This window comes from Passer montanus, unplaced genomic scaffold (genome assembly GCF_014805655.1).
Source record: "Passer montanus isolate IOZ18808 unplaced genomic scaffold, ASM1480565v1 scaffold8, whole genome shotgun sequence".
Lineage (NCBI taxonomy): Eukaryota > Metazoa > Chordata > Aves > Passeriformes > Passeridae > Passer > Passer montanus.
Genome location: NW_024373256.1, coordinates 11,546,720 through 11,563,110, shown reverse-complemented (window position 1 = coordinate 11,563,110; position 16,391 = coordinate 11,546,720). Strand labels below are relative to the sequence as shown.

At 39.7% G+C, this 16,391-nt stretch overlaps 1 long non-coding RNA gene across 1 annotated transcript in view; it reads left to right on the top strand.

The window, feature by feature from the left end:
- LOC120512883 overlaps nucleotides 1-15,943 on the top strand; it is a 117,859-nt gene extending 101,916 nt beyond the window's left edge. The window contains exon 3 of the long non-coding RNA XR_005630152.1: nucleotides 15,830-15,943. This is a non-coding gene — a long non-coding RNA (uncharacterized LOC120512883). The remainder of the gene's footprint in view (nucleotides 1-15,829) is intronic.
- Nucleotides 15,944-16,391: the final 448 nt, after the last annotated feature.

Genomic DNA, 16,391 nt, shown 5'->3' with positions numbered 1-16,391 from the left:
GGAATTCAGCCTGTTTGGCTCCAGGCTCCCAGAAAAGATTATGGACAAGGACTTCATGCATCCTGTGCTGCCTCGGGCAGCCCTCGGTGAACCACAGAGCTGGCTCCCAGTAACAGGGAATTTCTAAGACCTTAATAGCCCTGGATGGAAAATTCACTATTCTTACCAGCTTCCCAACCATTAGATAGTAGAGGTGAATCTGAGAATCCCTGGATTCTTGTCTTCAGGTGACCAGTATTTAGTTACTGGCCTCAGGAGTACTGACCAGAGCTTTTCTCCTTTTAGTATCCCAGAACCAGGAGCAAAGTAGCAGAGAATGAGGACCCATGTTCACAAAGGGCATCTTGTTTTTTAACTTCCCTTTGCCCTGTATCCTCTGGTTGTCAATGTGAAAGACATTTAATACTTGAAATAATTTAAAATATGTTAAATTAGAAATAGCAATTATACCGATCTTTTCTGGGTATCTGCTGGCTCAGTCTAAGAAGTAAAATCATTAAAACTCTTTCCTGCAGCCTGTTGAGAGAAATAATATTTAGTGGGTGTTGAATTTCATATAATTCAGCTCAGTCTTGGAAATTGGCAAACCTTTTATGCTCAATTAGATTTAAAATCTGCTTTCAATACCTCATTCTTCATGTAACTGATTTGTAATGGAACTCGGGAATGAACCAGACAGTGACCTCCTCAAGCAGGGATATTTGCTGTCCTTACTGCAGCAAAAGTCTCAGACAGAATCCCTGTCTTTTTGGGTTTAGCCAAGGAGTTGAGAAGAATTTTCTTTTTCTCCAAAACACCACAAAGAGCATTAAAGAATAACTTAACTCCACGTTGTTCAAGCCAAGTGTGTATGAAGTTACATGGAAATGCCATCAGGCTTTAATGCATTCTCTTAGTAGCAACCTTAGCAAGATAAAGTTAACCATAACATGGATTATGTTAAGGCAGTGCACAGAATGAATATTACTTGTATTTTTGATATCCTGCCAAGTCAGGATATCTTGCTGTGTGATACAGTGAGCTTTTTGGCTCTACATGGTTTGTTTTTCTCTGCTTTCCTTTACACTTATACTAAAAGTAAATTTCAGATCTGTACCTTCCCCTGCTTTATTTCACACAATTTTAACATTTTGCTTCATCCCTTTAGCATTATTGTCTGGCCCCAACTCAGCTAGAGCATTTGTTTTACTTTTAATGACTGTGATTAAAAGTTCAATTTATGTCCCTTTTTGGAGCTTGGGATATGATACTCTCTTTTAGTATCCTATGACTTTTTATTTTATTATTTTTAAATTTAAGTTTGCCCAAGTCAATGAAATTGAGGTCTCAAGAAATTTTAGCTCCTTTAACAAGAAAAATTTCGAGAGAAAGTATTTGATGGGGGCTTGGGTAGATTATGAGATTTGACAGTGTGGAAATTGAGTTTTTGAAAAGTGTTCTAACTTTTTAATGCTACTTGATCTTCTCCAGAGGCTAAAAATACATGGGATCCTAGGGCTCCTATGTGTAGAGATTATAAACTTGGCACACCAAGACCAAAAGTAGAAATTACTTAATTCTGAGGTAAAGCTGCTCTCAGAAGGTGTCCAGAACAATTTTAGAAACCCAAGTTTGATTTAGTACAGCTGAACTTTCTAAATGCATCTCCAACTTAAAGCATTTAAAATATATTTATTCTAACAGTTTGATCTTAATCTGTTTCATTCTACCATCCAAAATAAATAGGTCTCATCTTGGAACTTTACAGTCTAAATAGACAAGAGAGACAGAAAACATGAGGATGTGAACATTATTATCCCTGGTTTTGCAGGTAGGGATAAAAGAGATTGCTTGCTCTGCCCCACACATGAGCTGAAGACCTAAACTCTTACTTTTCAAGATTGTCAGCTGTCTTGGCAACAAATCTGTATTATTTTGTTTATACAACCACCAAAACTCTCAGTATATTTAGAACAAAAATGGCCTAGTACATTTTTATTTTATTCAGCCATGTAATAATCCACATACAAAGAACTCCAGGAATCTTCAGGGTTAATCCCAGTCTGTTTTCACTGACTTTGATAAGTGTCCACTGCTGATTTTAAGGATACACAGTCTGCTCAATAAGTGATCTGTTTCAAGTTACCACTCCTAAAACAGACTAAAGTTTAATTCGTGGACAAATTTACTCACAAGTTTTATAGAATAATCAAATGTCTTCCAGGCATGTGGTTTTCTCCTTATGCTTAATTTTTGTTTAATGAAACCTGTCCACAGGCATTCACTTGACCATTTCAGAATTCTGCTTGCCTGAATTTAATATGTGGCATTACTCAGGAATGTGAATCATTACACAGTTATTGCAGTGGCTTTCTGCATACACAGATTAGCCTTCATCTGTTTGGATATTTTGTTCAGCCTTATTGAGAAGTCTGCACTTCCTTAGTGTACGTTCTGTAAAATGATAAATTTTCTGCTGCTATTGAATAATGAGTTTTTAGAGGGTGTGTAGTAATCAGGAGAATATTGCTGGTGGGAAAGTGGGGAAACTATAAGGGTAGGAAGAACCCAAGATTAATTCAGAGATACTATTTCCTTATTATCTATGGTCAACTATAGCATTTTTCAAGAAGCCACAGCAGCATTACACACAAAGAAAAATTAAACTTGAAAAATATGATAGAATTTGAACCTTCATACTTTTGGATCCTATGGACTTCTCCTTTTTTCTAACCGAGGTGCTCTGGGAATTTCAGAGGCCAGACTTGATCAGTGGAGCCACTTGTTTTCCAGTGGGCCACAACCTCAAACCATACAGTGACAAAAATCTGTGGAATTCTGCCTTGGGGCTGAATTGTGGTTTGGAGTAAGCTCTGCCTGAAGCTGCAGATTTTTTCCAGAGTCAGTGAAGCATGGACATACTGTGGAGATGTTCTCCCTGCTAGGTCTCCAAAATTCTTAAAGTTAGAAGCATAAGGGATGTATGAATGGCTGTCCTTGGGAAACAGAGCAGTACCATCCTGCATGACATGTCAGGGAGTGGGGAGGTGAGCCTGTGTTTCTGGGGTGATAAAAACTCTGAGGTCACCACTTGTGGGGCAGACTGTGTAAGGCGGGTGAAGAAATCCTCACTCCTTTGGCTGCTTCAATTCAAGAGCTGATCAAATCCCAGAGTTCCTCTCCCCTCATGTACAGCACTGGGAATCAAACACACAGAATTGCTGGAGTGTTCTCTGCAGCCCAGTGCTAGCACTGACTTTTTCTAATCTCCACGGTGATGAGCTCTTATTACTGCTCATCAATTTCAGCTGTTTCATTTTTCATTAGGATTTTTTTTAAGTGACAGTTTAATATACTGCAACTTAAAACAGTAATCCTAAAATCTAGCAGAGCAGCTAAGAGCAGGGAATTGCCTGAAGAAACATATTCATTGCAGAAATTGTATTTTGGATACAAGGCTGACATACCTTTATCCTGTTCCTGTGTGCTGCCACTGTAACAAGAAGCTACCCTGGGAGGAGGGCCAGGAAATCCAGGCTTTGGGGTACAATCTAAACATGTGAGAGAGGAGGAGGAAAAGCTGCACACTAAGCAGGCACAGATGGCACGGCACTGTGGGACAGCAGGGCTTGTTGGAGGCAGTGTTAAGTAGACAGTTTGGGAACTGGCTGTGAGTTTTAGCAGCTGATTCAATCAAACCACCTGCTCATAGCCTGGTTCCACCTTGTTTTGCCTACTGCAAATTAAGAGGTATGGTGCTTTCTCTGGAAGCTTTTATTTCAAATATCTGTGCACAGCTGCTGGTGCTGCCCAAGTGCACAGGACACACATATATGTAAAATGCATTATTAAGGGTCTCAGCAACATAAAAGCCTTAATTTGCCTCCTTTTTCACTCTAGCTTCTTCTCTGATCTCAAGATTATGTTTCTAATACAGCAGTGTAAAGAGGTTCCAGAGAAAAGGGATAAAAAGTTTTAGGTCATGATTATGTTGATTTTGGTTTGGGAATATTAATTAGAGACTAGTAATCTACATGTATGAATGATATAATCATGAAGGTGCAAAATGTCTTAGAAAAGGTCAGTGCATTTTGTTACCTCTGAGTGTCTTGCTGAGTTTGAGAAATAAGAGACAATACTAGCCTGTGTAAACTAAGCTCTTCTCTAGTAATGTGGATAAAAATTTGGCTGCTTCTCTCTTTTTAAGCTCCCAGGTGGATTTTCTTTCATATAGAGGGGTGCAGAGGATTAAAGGTTTATTTCTAAGAAGCTGCACTTGGCTTTTGGGGCACTTAGTATGCTCCAGAGACATTAATATCTAAACCATTCAGGGATAATTGCATTAGTTGTCTTTTCCCTCAACTAAATTATTTGAGTACATTAACAGTCAATTTTATGTTGACAGGGCATGAATTTCTACTGATGGGAATAGAAAGCTTTGTAATATCTCAAGCAAAACATCAGTTTAAACTTTCATTTCTAAAAGAATATCATTGGATCAGGGTCTTTGTAGATTATATGTTGCAGATGGGAGAAGATGTCATTTGAACAGTAATGGGAAGAGTGGATTTAGCAGTAGATAAACCATGTTTCTTGCTGGAAGTGTTGCTTTCAACCCAATAAAGCTTCTGTTCACAAGCCACTCCTTCAAATTAGATGATTAATTTTTAATGCATGTAGCAATTACTGATGTGACAGATAGCAGACCTGATCTTGCTCCCATCCAACTCTGTGGGAGTTGAGACATTGATATCACATGGGGAGCCTACAAATGCAGTTAACAAGGCATGATGAATGTCACCTACATGTCTTTCCACCTCTATACAGGAATGCCAGTAATATGTGCCTTGTGGCTTTTGACACTAGAAGGTCAATCTGAGCTCATCTGAAAAGTTTAAGAACGGGTGAATATGTCTGGTATAGTAATTGCTTGTTTCTGATCCAACTGCAGAGGAAAATTTCAGTAAATTCACTTTTTGTTTGAATGCAACAGCAGACAGCACACAGCCCAAATTAGAACTGGATCCCATCTTCCTGCTGCCTACATTCCTGTTCATGTTTGGTTCTTTCAATCCTCTCTCTCTCTGACCACATTATTTCTTCTTCCTTGAATATCATTCTTTCTGAATTTCCATTTCTTTGTGGCTTCCTTTAGCTGCACCTTCAGATGCCAGTGGCAGCTCTCTACCCTGTAATCTACTTCCACATTTTGGAACACAGACAGTGCCTCCTTTTGCTTTTTACTACAAGCAGTTACTCATAATGGCCACCACTTTCCCTCTCTGATGTCCAAAAGATCAGCCTTTCCTGACCTTACAAACTCAAATAATGCAACTTACCTGCCAACAAAGTGAACTATTTTGAGAGCTGTTATTTTCCATGCAGAGCAGCTGATTCCAAAATCTTGAAGACGTAAAAATGTATGAGTAGCCCAAAAGTTTTGTTCCTGCCTTTCCACACACATCCAGAACAGATGTAGACAAATGTAGCACAATGTAGCTTTAGCTTTGTTTCTGTTTTGTCAGAGTAGGGGGACAGAGATAAAGATGACAAGGCAGGAACAACATTTGATTCGTAGATTAAAATTTGTTGTAGAAAGGTAAAAAAATCAGTGTTCCCACAACTCTGAGGAGAAGTTGACTGCTGTGAACCTGCTGAGACTGTTTAAATTCACCTAGCATTAAATTTTACCTGTTATTAAATACTGCTGCACTAAAAAGTCAAAGTAGTCACTCTCCCTTTTGTTCAGGGGTCTTTGCTAATATGAGATAAGAGGCAAGAATTAGGGAATGCCACAACAGCAGTTGACATTCTTTGTCTGGAGCAACAATTTTGTGCAATAAGAATGAAAAATTGTCATATAATTAAAACTGTATCTCCTTGCACTAGGAAACATAATCAGTGTTGTATATAATTTGGCAAATTCCTGTTTGGAAGCATTAAGGATGATTCATCCCCAACTGAGCTAATTGTTTGTACTCCCTCACAGTCGATGAAGAAAAGACACTGCCACCTACATCCCACTGGAAAGGACTTTTCTAAAGAGCAGTGTTTGCAAAGCTGGTTATATGGCCAGTTCCCAGCTCCTGAATAATTATTGCACTGCAAAACCCTGCTGCAAGTCTTGCTGGATGCGATTAACAAATGTGAAAATGTTTGTTCTCTTAATAGCTTTAATATTTTTATAAACTGGGATTATGTGGTTTGCAGCGTCTGATATTGGCTGGGCAGTGTCAATAGGGTTTAATTATGATTGCTCAGATTTTAGTGGAATGCAGAAAAAAACAGCAGCAAACTGAGTGTCAGCTTCTGCTTTACACAGGGGAGTAACTCAACCTCTCCCACTGAAGTGGGATTTGTCATCCAAGATGTCACAGGGACTGACTTTGGTTCGTGGTGGGAACCTCACCGAGTTTTGCCTGCCAGGAAATCTGTACCTGTTCTGCAGGTGTGGATATAGGGCTGGATGCAGCCTTTTGCTTCTAAATAACTTAAAGGTTGCTCTAAATCCTAAATCTGAATTCAGATCTGGATGTGACTCTTTGATAGGTACTTGGAGCTGAGTTTTGTTGTGGGTCTCCTCCCACACGTGGCAATGAATGACAGAAATTAAGAGACTGTTCCTCTTTAAGAGCCAGATCTCACACCCCAGGTAGGTGCTTTTATAATAAAAGGTAGGACCATGTTGTGGCAGCTCTTTTTAAGCATTAGTCACCATTGAATTCACTGTGAAATTCTGCATAAAACATGATAGCATGCTGTGGCATACAGCAATTGCTGTGATGGGATAGAAGAGTATGGAGAAAACATATTAGAAATGCAGTGGGTAAATGAAGTTGACATGCCACATGGGATATTTTGAACTACATTTCACATTTCAGAGGAGAAAAATCAATGTAAAGGGAAAAGAACTTTTACAAAATGAGTATCAGGCTGATCACTCTTGGAACTTCTTTTTGGTCTCTGTTATCTAACTCCAGCCTATAGTGAGGGAGACTTTTTCTGTCTGCAATGTATTCTGCTGCTTTTTTAGAGTGAAAGAACAGCTGTTGAGCAAAAAGTCTGCCTTTGGCAATATCTGTTAATTGATGTGTTTCCTAGAAAAAAAAACAACCCACAACAAAACAGAAGGAAAAAAAAAAATCCAATAAAAAAGGAAGGGAAGTACTGCAAGGTGTTTAATTTCTAAATCTATTAGGTGACCTAAACCCGTTTAAAAGTATTTAAGAAAACAATTTTATTGCCATTGTTTGTCAGAGGCATGATCCACTTTGTGCTGACTTTAGAAGTGGGATGAAAAATGGGTCAGAGCAGCTCCTGGGGCTCTGCTGTGTCTGAGCCAGGGGTGGCAGTGGCAGGAGCCTGGTCCCTGGGAGGAACCTGCAGAGCCTCACCCCTTCCTTTCTCTGACAAACCTGGGCCAGCTGGCAGCACCCAGGAATGGATGGAGTTGCTTTGGGTGGGCAGAGCCACGGGAAGGGAAACCACCATTAATCGAGCATCTGATTTTCCAGTTGTCCCCATTGATGCTGGAAAAAGCTGTTTGCTGTGCAGGGGAATTCAACACACTGGAAATGGAAGCTTGCATCAGTCATTGTATTTACCCTCCAGCCAGTTCAAAATTGTTCTCTCTATATTCTGTTTTCCACTAATTTGCTTTGTCCAATTTCCACTGACCCAAATAACCAGGCTTTCATTTTCTTCTATTTTTCAATCCAGTTGTGCTAAATCCTAGCAGCTGTTTCTACCTGATCTGAATTTGCTTTTTCCTAGTTTCATGACATAAAAAGGGAAAGGGGAGCAGGGGGGAAAGTAGAGATAGAGAAACCTGATTGTAGTCTGTGAGCCTTTTTATCTGATGTTTGCCTGGAAATTAAGAATAGCTATATTTACTGTGATGTCACCTCAATGCTAATTTTGCATCCCCTAAGACATTTGGGAAACGAGATGAAATGAACTGGTTTTGTTGCTATTCTGACTGCAGGCAGGCAGCAGGCTGGGTCCTGCATGCAGCAGCAGGCAAGCTCCTGCAGTACCTAATGAGGAAAAGGAAGAACCAGAAAAACTGTTCTTGTGAAATTCCCATTGCAATATTGCTTATAAAAGTTGCTCAGATAAGCTCCAGATAACCATCCGTGCTTATAAGTGCTCACCTGCACCATCTCCAGCTGGGTTTGAGGTTCAGTCACCACTAATGAAAAGATGTGATTGAAAGCAAAAGAAGATGTGAAATGCCCTCTCCTCTAAACCAGGAGCTATCACTCACTGTAACAAAACATTGCAGATAACACTGCTGGCCACTCTTCTCCAGCCTTTGCCTCAGCTTTCTTACTGATTCTGCTCCTAAAAAGGAAAGTAATTAATTTTTATCATTACTTACCAATAATTATTCATTTATGTCTTGGCAAAAGAGGATCACAAAATTCCACTATGATGGAAGAAGTTCAAGGCTTTACAATGTGCCATGAAATCTCATGCAGAAATTATGTCCTGTGAAATGTTTGGCCATGGAAAGTTCAAGTGTCACCCAGCTGTAATTATAGCCTTGGTTTCTGAGAGGTTTATAATTCAGCAGCAGAGATGGTGCCAGCATGAACTCAGCCTGCTATACTGAATATGATTCTAAATATTTTTCTTCCAGGTTTATTCCCAAGGATGTTTGGGAGCTTTTCTGTTTGCTTGCCTTTTTTTTTTTTTTTTTTAATGTCAACTGCTTTGCTTTTTTGTTTGATATCTTAGAAAGTCCTCTATAGAAAATTGTAGGTGTTTTAATCTGGTCTGTATCACACCTCCAGGAAACTAATCAAAAATGGTTTAGCATCTTTTAGGCGCCTTTGTACATTTGGGTCCATGGTATAAATGCAGATTTCTGGCTGTTTCCTTAAAAAGAAAAATCCAGTTCTTGTCCTGCTTGTGGGTTATGCTGCAGACTGAGTTTCCTATAGCACCATGCCCTACAGACCACTGTGCATTTCCTTCCTGGGGGTTGGGGATTTGCTGTAAAAAAGACTCCCCCAACTCTCTGCTGGGGAGAAATGGATCCTCCAAAACCTGCCTGGAGTCTTTAGCCGTGAAGGGACTGCACAAAGTCTGGAAGTCTGGATGAGAATTTAATAATTGCCATCTTTATCCCACCATGGCATTTAGCTGCTGGAAGAGCCACACCCCACACCATTGTGATGGGAAGCTGAAACTCTGTCCTTCTGTAGTGCCAGTGCTCTAAAGCACTGGACACTGAGCAGCTGGGATGGAAAGTCATTAAAACCTTTCTTTCTAAGGAGACACCATGGAAAGCTGTGAAGGGATAGAATATAAGATAGTGCAGGAAGTAATCTCACCCCTAAGGAGTTGCAGCTGGGCCAATTACCAAAGATAAGGAACAGGCCTGACTTTAACAGGCCACAGCTGTGACCAGAGAAGAAGAGAGCTGTGAAAGAGTGGGTTGGCTGGTTGAGAAGGAATTGGAGTCAGTTGGCTGCTTTGTGAGGAGGAGTCAGTGCTCTGAGGAGCTGCCCATGAGAAAACACCAAGAAGGGATGAAACTTTTGTGGTAAGGAGACAACAGTACGGACCTTTTGCAATAGTATGACAACAGAAAGCCACATGGGAATGCTCTAAAAGCTCTGGGTTAATACCTATCTTGTTAATTATTGAGTGTAAATGATAACTGCGAGTGAGAATGTCTGCTGTGTTTATTGGTGGGGTTTTGTCCCATTTCCTGATTTTTACATTCTGACAGGGATGCTGCATGGCAGTGCAAAGGTTTTGTGCAGCTTTTGTCTTCTCCTGTTAACCTTCTCCTTGGAGCAGTTCTGACTTCAGTATGAGGTTGGAAGCTGTTCTCAGTGGTGTTTGGATTTATTGGATCCTTAAAGATTGCTCTGAGAGAAAAGAACAAGCAGACTGCAGCAGATTTGTAGGGGAACCAGTTACACAGGCAGCAGATTTCTGGACTACTGGGTTTCTGTACTCCTCCAGGCTCTTTGTTAAAGTGATCTGGGGGCAAAAAATCTCAATTATTTTTCTTATATTTTGGCCACTAGTACCAGACAACCAAATCTATACTGTATCAACAGTATTTAAAATAGTTTCAACAACCAAAATCTATAGTGTATCTATATATACTGGTGTTTGTTTTAATGTTTGACTGTAAGCCTTTTTGAATATCATGATTTTCTAGAACAAATCTGGGCTGCAGAAATTCAGAATGATTCCAAATACAATACAATTTATATACCAAATAGTGTAAATATTTAGACTTGGCCCACCCAAGCAAAAAAGCAGAAACAAATTATCAGTGGACATTTTAGGTATGTTCTAACCTCCAGCACTCAGTTTTTGGAATGCAATATTTCAAGAATTTGTTGATTGTTTAATGCAGAGAGACATAGATTAGATTAATGTCACAGCTTGTGTTCAGAAATACACATCACAAAAAAACTACAAGTGTTTCTTCAGACTTCTGTACTCTTGTGCCAAAAAGAGAATATGGACATGGATCTGGGCAGGAAATGACATCTTATGCTGTGAAAAATGTAATACTTTTGAAATGTTTTCACTCTGTTTTAGTGTAAACCCTTGACCTTCAGTTTTCTGTGTCTCAAAAAGGAGCCAAATCACCAGATATCTCCTCTTCCTGAGGTACTGGATATTTAAGAGACAAGCCTAACTTCACAGAAAACTCTAAGCTTTGTTATGGCATAACCTGGTGATTTCCAAAGTAACGCAAAATCAAAATCTGTATTTGAGGCAAATGTGCTGGTTTCCCCAAGGAAAAGCAGGTAATTATTTTCAACTTTAGGAGAAGATTCTTTAGTTTCTGTAACTTTGTTCACACAAGAAGCCCAGCCCGATGGCAAACCATTGAAACAACAAAAAAACACTCCTGGTTTTCAACTGAAAAGTAGCAGCACCTTTAACACTGGGTAGTGAAAATATACAGATGATTCCAAGTTGTGCTTTGAGAGGAGAGGAGCAGATAGATGAAAGTTCGTGTTAGAGTTCAGATGCTGCCGTGTCTGTGTCTGATCAGTGGCACAGGGACAGAAATTAACCCTCACTTTTGGAAGTCTGGTGACAAAAACTGATGTCCAGGCGGAGAATCCAGCAGGAATTCTCCCTGTGACTCAGCAGCTGTGGCCTCAAGTAAAAGAAACTGGAGGTGGTGCCCACGGTGCTGTTACAAGAAAGAAGGGATGAATGGCCTCTCCTTCTGGCACTAGAGAATCTGATGTGATGCAGAGTAAAGAATTTAAGGCGATGAGGGAAATAACCCTGCAGAACAGTTCAGGGCCTATTCAAGGAAAGAGGGATTTTCACCAAATGATGATAACAAAACTCAATAAATCTGAACTGGCTATCAGTAATTTTAGATTGGAGATTAACAGAGGTTTCCTAATCACAAGGATAGGTTTGGAAGAGCTTTCAGTCAGGGACCATAGCAGTGGAGCAGAACTCTAGCTTTTGGCAAAAAAAAGTGTTGTGCATTGACATGGCATTTTTCACAAGCCAGATTTTGCTTCAGCTGTGTCCAGTGGGACTTATTGTTAAAGTGTAGATCAGATTTGATTCTTTTCCTTCTTGCTCCAAAGAATCAATGTAAATATTAAAGTTTAGTGAATAGCTTTACATAGAATCAAGTAGTTTTAAAATTAGATTTGTTTCACTATCTGATTTACAGCCCTTCTACTTAGGTGAGGTGCTAGCAATATTGCAGGTAATGCTCCTTCTAAAAGAGATTAGTGGAGCTTTAATTACAAGTGAAGAATGCATACCTGAAAATACTCACTGAATTTTATTTCACTTCTATTGTTATATCTTCATTATTGCTGACCAAGAGCTACCCATTGAATACAAAATGCCATAATCAGCATAAAGATGAACTGAATACTTTCATGTACTGTATTATTAATGGAAGTTAAGAGTAAGATTGCAAGTAAAATGGACCTCTTGAAAAGTTCATTAGTTCTTTAATTTGTCTGGGAAATAAATTAGCTGATTTAAAATGTATAATAAAAATAGATCTGGAAATACCCCAAATAATTTGCAAGAACATTTGATAAAAATATACTACCTAAGATTTTTAGTGTTGGAGCAGAACTGAAAATGGTTCTACACCATGTGTTTTATTAAAAATCTTGCATTTTTCAACATGAATGTAGCAGTTTATGATTATACAGTGAAATGTGTGGGAGGACATACAAAGCTTTTCATGACACTTAGCCCAGCCCTGGGCACTGGTCCAGTTTCCAGTATAAGTTACAACCATCCGAATATAAATTCTCTTAAAATCTTCAGAGCTCTTCTGGCATCTGCAAGTCTGTTGGACACCAGGACACATTTCCCCCTTGCCCACATTCCAGCAGTGGATCCTTTCTGGGCTGAAGAAGCTGTTTCAGGGTATTTTTTTTTCCCACTAGAAAATTCAAAAGTAGGGATTAATGACCAGAAAGTTGAATTGCATTGGTAACTCTCCTCAACTTAAAAGATGAACACACAGATGTGTGTTAGCCTGGCCTAGTGCCAGTTCATCACTCACAGAGGCAGACAGCAGTTCTGTAAAAAAACTAAAAAAAATTTCATCTCACAGTATCTGCTACCTGAATAGAAGAATTCCCAGATGTTTACTATAGTAAGCTTTGAAAAAAAACCCTGATATTTTAATGGTATTACCAGTGAGTCCAGACTGGCTTTACACTCTTCTTCTGTAGTATGTGGAAATTTATTCTCTTGATTAAGTTCCTTGACAGGAATGAGCACAGCCTGTGGGGCTGAAGATGCCCCCAGTGGTAAAGCAGCCAACCTGAAGGGTTAAAAGAGAGATTACAAAATTCCTATATTTTATTCTGGACCGTGGTTGTCTCTGTAGGAAACTCCCAAACATGCACTGGTAATTATAATTCATGATAGTCAAAATGAATTTTTGGGAGCTGCACGATCAACCAGAAGTTAACAGTGGTACTAGGAAAACAACATCCCATCCAGCTGTTGTTTTATTCTGGGAAGAACATCAACATCCCACTCCATCTATTGGTGCCTTTTGGGGAGAGCATCACCAGAAGACAGTCAGTCACAAATGAGCAAGTTGTATCTCGAGTTTTCAGTTGTAGGTAAATTTGTACAAGAACAAGTTTAAAGTTGTCCTGTAAAAACCAGCCTGACTCTTCTCTAAAGATAATAATCTGGATGATTATTTCATCCAGAGTCCTTTTAGATAAAGGTTAATGACACATTTTGCACATTCTTTAGTTTGTCAGAATTCATTGCCATTTTTTTTCCTTCCCCTCAATTTTGCCAACGATCCAAGCTCGGTCATTTTTCACATTAAGAGAAGAAAGAGGTGAGGGACTGAATCTATTCGACAATATTAATGTTTGTCCCATGGGATAGCTTTTATATTATAAAGTGGATATTGACTCTCATGGAGGTGAATATTAAGGTTTATCAACCCTTGAGGTATGTATTGACCAAGACAAACTAGAGGTCACTGCAACATCAAGAGTAAATAAATCTTAATGCTGTCAAAATGGAAAATCAATATGCATATTTTTCCACTTATTTTGAATGTCATTGAACTATCTGGAAATATCTCAGTTGTGTACCTGAACTTCAAGGTAATGGTCTTTTTATTACTGTGAGTAATAAAAGTCACCTAAAGACAAGTCAGAGGTTGGGCAGAGGTTCAAGTGAAACACTGCCTACTGTTTTTCCTTTCTGAATAAGACAGGACAAGGGTTCTACTTCTTTCAAAATATGTAATTTTTTATTTAACCTATATATTAAAGAACAGTACTCATCTGTGCTGATTTTCAAGCCAAAACTAAACTCTTTTTCAGGGCTAATTCACTGTTTGTCAGAAACCTTGTTCACACCACACCTTGTAGTTACAAAAAGCTGCACTGTGTCATTGCACATCTTCAGATTAATAAAATCTGAAGTGTGCTGCTGGGATGTCGCTGTGGTTTTGGAGTCCTGGACAGCAAGGCATTGTTGTAGACTTTCCTAGAAATAGCTTTTCTATTGTTGCACTCTGAGGTAATATAAGGTGCTTTTGTGTATGGATGTGGCAGGACACTATTGAAAAGCCATTGGCATTCCTTCAGAGCCCTGAGCAAACAGGAAGATGGATTCAGTTCTTGCTATGCAACCAAGTTCCAAATTGTAAATTATAATCCAAACTGAAAATAAAATGCAGCTGTATAAGTAGACAAATAGATGCAGAAAGGCAATGGTTTATCTTAAATAACAAAACATTTACTTCTTATTTAAAGGCTGGCGAGTCAAAGAGGGTGAGCCAAATAAATCCATTTAACATGCTTTTAAGCTCATGTGTGAGTAATTGGGTGAGGGAGAAAAAGGGATCAGGGAAAGGGAAGCAGAGGAAAGATGACCCTGACTAAAAAATGAGCTTCAATAGTTTAAAAGGTTAACTAGAAAAAAAGCAGCTGCTTCAGGTAACGGTGTGTAGGTTCATGATTGAGGATTTCAGGCTGATGGTAAACCATGCTGACAGAAATTGAAGGTTAGCTGCACACAGCTGACAGGGGATTTGGGTTTGGCCCAGAATTAAAAAAAAAGAGAAGTGGGGGAGAGACTTGAGAAAGATTTTTATTTTTTTTTTCTCAGTTATTTTGAATGAAAGCATAGAACTTCGCTCATGAAATGAGCTGGCTTTATGCCATCACACAACTTGTAATATTATGGTTTTGTTTTCAGCTGGTTTTGCTTTTAAGTGCCTACAATTTTAGAGGCATATTCTAGGAAAATATCTCAAGGTCAGGAGACACGAAGACTGTGCTTTTGCAAACACCTATGCACATGCTGCACTGGCTGTGGATTTTGCCAGCCAGAATTCTCCATCCTCTGCCTGAATCTCAGTGACCTTGTTGCAAGCGTGCTTGAGAGAAGGAGCTGCTGAAGTCTATGTTCTTGACATCTGAAGTGTTTGCTGCTTGGTACCTGAGGCTAAAAGTTCATTGAAAGTAAAAAATGAGCGGGTCTGACCTTAATTTGGAGCCCAATGAATGAAAAACAGTCTCCAGTCAGGCCCCCTTGGCACTGAAGGATTATTTGCACCTTTGCAGTCGGAGCCCTGGGGCTGCTCCAAGGCAGGCATGGCTGGCCTTGCAGCTCATGCAGTTGCCTCTTACTTCCTTGTGACAGCACTGTTGCTTCTCTGACCTTGCAATAGATGGTCAGAGAGCTAGAAAGGTGGTAAATAAGTGTAGTGTAACTAGGGAGTTATCTGCTGTCAGGGTCCTGTCCTCACCCAAAGACAGGAAATCATGACCAGGAGAAGCCTTAGGGCTTCACACACAATCTGGGACGTGCCCACAAGGCACAGATGGAGTCACATTATTCAGACATGGGCCTGAACTGCTGCTGCCAAAGGCTGGTCCCAGCACACCCTCGTGCTCAGCCCTTCTTGCCCTCAGCAGTGCTCACTCAGCAGAGGGAGCCCATCCAGCTCCCTGGCCTCTGGCAGCAAAAAACTGGGGACAAGCAAGAGGACTGGGAGGGAAGAGGGAGATCATTGCTTTTGTCATGGTGGGTTTAAATGGGAGTGCACAGGGGTTAAGGGTCCTGGATAACAAGTAAGGAGCATCCCATTGTGCTGCAGCACACATTTGACTCTACTGGAGCAGCAGCTCCTTGACAGTGTGCCATGGACTGACCCTGCTCACTCAGGCTGATGCTGAAGGAAGGAACAGAACTCCCAACCCCAGCTCCTACTCCTCTCTCTAAGCCATGCCAGATACTTTCAACTAAGAACCATCTATCCAGTTATCTGCACAGTTTAAATACAAACCAAGCCTATTTTCCTCTGTGTGTATTTTTTTTCCAATTGCAGCTTCTCCTACAAAGAACAAGTTACGTCTCCCTCGACTTGAGAAGAATCTGTTGAATTGGGAGAACTTATTTTTAAAGCCAAGTAATAAGTTTGTCAATCACTTCTTTATTATCAGCCAATCTCTGATGAACAACATTCAGACTTTAATATCAGCAAGGAGACAAACTAAAGAATGAATGATCAAGTAATAACATGTAGGAGTGTTTATGGCCTGCCTCTGTTTCTGAAGTGTATACACAATGGCCTAATTTAAAATCAGTGAATGCAGCAAATTCCCTTTGGCAACTGCAGCATATGGGAATTACTTCTTATGCTTTTCTAAAAGTGCACAAAACTCCCATTAGCATCACAGATTATATATTGGGGGGTGGAGGGAGAAGCACCTTAATCTGTGTTGGGCTTGGGGTGGCTTTTTTGTTGATAGTTTTTGTTTGGGTTTTTTAGGGCAGTCCTACCTGCTTCTAGACTGATTCAGATGGGTAACTATATCAAAACAAATCTCATGGCTTCATTACTGCACTGCAACAGTTGTTAGAGGAAAATATTCCTTCTAAAATTTGTA